Source organism: Fukomys damarensis, unplaced genomic scaffold, assembly GCF_012274545.1.
Source record: "Fukomys damarensis isolate Sample0158 unplaced genomic scaffold, DMR_v1.0_HiC HiC_scaffold_26, whole genome shotgun sequence".
Lineage (NCBI taxonomy): Eukaryota > Metazoa > Chordata > Mammalia > Rodentia > Bathyergidae > Fukomys > Fukomys damarensis.
In genome coordinates this window covers 20,834,204-20,838,601 of record NW_022900938.1, presented here as the reverse complement: position 1 = coordinate 20,838,601, position 4,398 = coordinate 20,834,204, and the positions used below count along the sequence as shown (strand labels likewise).

Here is a 4,398-nt window from a genome sequence, read left to right as displayed (position 1 = left end):
TTCTGTAAACATCAGTCTGTAGGTTTTGTGTGTACTTGTTTGTAATTCATTTGGGTTTATACCAAGAGTGCAATTGCTAGATTGTTTGGTGGGATTGTGAGTAAGAAACTGACAAACTGTCTTCCAAAGTGGCTATACAATTTTACATTCTCACCATCAATGAATGAATTCCACTCCATTTTGCTATGATCCTAAAACTGTTCTAAAAGATAAAATATATGAAAATGGATTTAATGATAGCCTTTTTGACAAAGTATTTCCTTTTAAAAACTGTTTCCTTTCATGATCTTCCTCAGTGGTCCTGTGGTCACGGGCTTGTTGGGCTTAATTTTTCAAAGTTTCTAGTTCTCTGTGTTGGCAAAAAAGACAGCAGGATTATTATGCTTATGACAGGTGCTAGTTTTAACAACTGTCAGTGTTTTCTCAGTGGCTATTTATTTCTCAGAATGTTCTGCATACTAGGTGTATACGAGGGCCAGAGACACAGTACAACTCAAGAACAGAGCAGCATATAACCTTAAATATTGGAATTCTACTTTGCATTCTACATTGTCAAAAAAGAGACATTAAAAATTCTCACAGATAATTTTCAAAACTGGCAGAAATATAAGCGTCCTTATTTTCCTCATGAGAGTTCTTTAGTCCGAAAAATTACATTTAGGAATGAGAACATATCCATGTTGCTTCCATTCTCTGAGAGCTATAGAAACTGGGGGATGAACATCTCTTTTAAATATAGACATGGAAAATGGAGGTAGCCATCAGTTTGTGTTGCTCGGATTTCTGTAATATGGATTTTCTCTGCTCCCCACTCCCGCCCAGAGCCTGGGACACTCCTCCCTAGAGTGCTGGCCATAAGCATTTACCCTTTTCCTTTCCTCTTCCTCTTCCTATGATCTCCAATCAATTCTACTCCTGTCCTCATCCTGCACTCACCTCTGGCTGGGGCACACGTGTGACAGGTGCCATCATTCTAGCTTCCCTAGGTCTGGATGAACAATATGGAAGGGTTATTGTGGGGACCCTCCATACACCCCCTCTTTCTGGAACCTGCATCTCATCTCCCTTTACCAATTGCTATTTCTTTTACTCCTGCTTCCTGCTACTTCTTCTCCCTCCTCTTCTTCTCCTCCCCTAGCCTTTTCCTTCCGCCTCCTTCTCCCTCTCCTTCTCTTTTTTCTCCATTTCCCTCTTTTCCTCCCTCTCTTCCCCCCCTTCTTCTCTCCTCCTCGTTTTCCTCTTCCTCTTTCCCTCCCTCCTCCTCTTCTTCTTCTTTATCCTCCTCCTTCTTCTTTGTCTTCTCTTCCTCCTCTTCTTCTGACAGCCTGCTTATATTTCAATGTGTAATATTCAAGATACAAGACATTGAATCTAAAATTCTCATAACTAAAGGGGAAATCAGATCATCATTAAAGAGCTCCAGAATGAATAGCACCTTCAGAGCCTCCATGATTATCATCTTTCCTTTCAGGGTACAATTTAATCAGATCATCTGTTTGAAGAATGATAATGACAGCTCCTGCAGCAAATTTCAAGTTTTTTTTCCCCTAACTTTAGCTATAGTTGGGTCAAACACACGTTTTTGTTTGTCTACCATTGATCAAATCCAGGCCAATTCATTTTAGCTTTTTACTCTGGGTTAGCTTGAATCCCATGATGTAAAGCTCTTAACTTTGCAACCAGATCTGTGGAGTCTTTGAAAGCATTCACTACTAGTGTGTTAGGAATGACAAGAAGAGATCTTGCAGACTCTGCAATGGAAAGCCATTCCCGAGACCCCACTCTAATTGCATAGTTTTCCAAGTGTACATAAAGGGTTGCTTCTATAGCACCCTAACCTGGAACCACAGGTTTTGGCTCCCAAATTCTCTTCACCACACAAAGTGCATCAGGTAAAGAGTGTTCCATCTCACCACTCAAGAAATCATTTGCCTTTGTAAGCTAGTTGATGCAGATGTATGAGCCTTTGATTAAGATCTTGGGTTAAGATCAGTTCATCATCACAAATTCTTTCCTGTACCACCTGTCTGCTTGGGCCAACATTGTAGCTTCAAAAGTGTCATCTTCTAAATTGGCTAAGGTTGACAAAAAAGTTGCTCCAGAAGCTTTAGCAATGTGCTCAAAGTCCCTTTTAAAGACTCTTCTAACTGCCTGATTGCCTGCATCCACAAAATCCTTCAGGAACATGTCATCAGTTCCAACATGGTTAGAATAACATTGGCACTGGTTGCTGTGATCTTCTAAATTCTCTCATTGGTGATATATAGCTCTCTTTAACTAATTTGGCCCAATTTCTTAGGGTCAGAAATAACCACACTGACTTTATTTTTCTTTTCTGCAGGCTGAAGTCAAGGCACGTGATTTTTTCATTAGGTATTCTCTTGTACGTATCCTGGATTCTGTGTACAGCCACTGATCAACATATTTTCTGTCTGACTTCTCCAATGGGCTTTCAGAATATTAACAGAACTGACTGGGAGTGAGGCTGGCCTCTTGTATCTTTGTGTTTAACAGCAAGTACAGAATCTACTACCATATCAGAAAAAAACCACCATTTATTCCATTAATTTTGGAAGACATTGACATTTTAGCAGCATTGATCAGGCAATATCTTCCAAGTTCATTTGTGTTAATAATTAGGTTTTCACTGATATAGCACACTGCTTCCTTGCGAACAAGTCAATAGTCCCTAATAACTGATGTGGGGTAGATTTTCTGTTGACTACTTCATCTGCATTTTTCAGAAGCTCTGCTGCAATAATAACCACTGAGTAGTTCCATCTCCAACTTCTTTGTTCTATAGATCAGCCAACTTCCAAAGAACTTTAGCTGCAGGACGTTCCATTTCTAGTAACTTCAGGATAGTGGCACCATCATCAGTAACAGTTCCATCACCAATATGTTATCCAAGCCAACTGGGCCAAGAGATTTTTTTATGACGTTTGCAATAGAAAGTGCAGCAGATCATCTTCCCAGGGCTGTGGTCTGTGAACACAGACCCTTCATCATAGTGGTATCCACCTCAAGCTTCACTCAGACCACAGCTGGCAACCAGGACCTTGGTCCTCAAGCTATGCAGCATCCCCAAGAGCACTGGTGACATGGAGAGGCCAGAGCAGTGCAAGGGGCTGCTGGGTAGCACAGCACCTCATGCTTCCTCCTCCTTGCCCAGTCATGAAGCAGGGCAGGCTATTGCTCCTTCTTGTTCATGGGGTCCTTTCACTTTTACCATTCTTTCTTCTCATCCTGTATTTTAGAGAGTAGATGTCCTGCTTCTCTCCTATCTGACATGGAAGGAGAAGGGCAAAGACAGAGTTCCTGGTGTTTTCCAAGGTTGCAGCCAGAGGACCCTTGTATCTCTGGTCTATTTTCTGTATTGACTTTTGAAGAAAAATCCACACGTTGGTGATTTTCTGTAGCACTGGAGGATCCCATTCTTCATCTGCATTTAATGTTAAAGGGAATTCTGTGGTTGACCCAAGACTGAACAACACTAGAAAAATGGCTTTTCACAGTATTTAAAAAACAGAGTTGGAGTTCTGTTTAGTGGACTATTCTTTAACAATATTTTATCCAGATTTTTTCTGGCTATAACTATATTTGTGGGGTCTTCATTTGATCCGAGTTGTGCTTTATACATTTTAACATATAGCTCTATGTTGGCACTAGATTCAAATATTTTCCCCACTATGAACTGGCCTTTGTCTTTGCAGGTGGTCAGTGGAAGGAAAGAGATTCAGAGAACCCTAAAGGTAGGAAGCTGCCAGGTTAGGGTCCTCCATAAAGTCTGGAGACCCTTTTTGGAATACTTCCGAGATGCCTTCAAACTATTTCTAAGCCAATATTCCAAAACCTACAATTTCACTGCCCCCTCAAATGAAGGCAAATTCATTTCTATTGATAGCTAAAAACTGAAAATGGGTTAAGGAAAAAAGCGGAAGATATTAGTCAGAATACTGTTTATTTCCCTATTGTAAAGGATAACCATGACAAATATTGACTCATAAAATATAGTTCAGATTTAGTGAACAATTAAAACTAGGAGCAGAATTTAAATAGGGAACAAATGCATATTTGAAATATTTTTTCCTCCATGTGTGCACTCACATGAATTAAAAAAACTACTACCGGAATGGCATTGAATATCGTTTGAATTTCTGTTTCTCTTTTTCAGATGGGGCCTTGCTGTGTTGCCCAGCCTGGTGTAAAACTCCTGGGCTCAATCATTCTTCCATCTCTATCCTTTGAAGTTTTAAGCTTTGGATCAATTTTCTTACATTTAGTAGACCATTCATTATTTTGCAAAATTAGCCTCTATTCTAAGATGTAAAAGAAAATGTAAGTAAGAAGATAAAGACTCATTTAAATGAGGTAACTTCCATGTCTTAACAAGTTTCA

At 39.8% G+C, this 4,398-nt stretch overlaps 1 pseudogene; it reads right to left on the bottom strand.

The window, feature by feature from the left end:
• Nucleotides 1–1,409: 1,409 nt before the first annotated feature.
• LOC104850241 lies at nucleotides 1,410–2,964 on the bottom strand (annotated as a pseudogene).
• Between the last annotated feature and the right edge of the window lie 1,434 nt (nucleotides 2,965–4,398).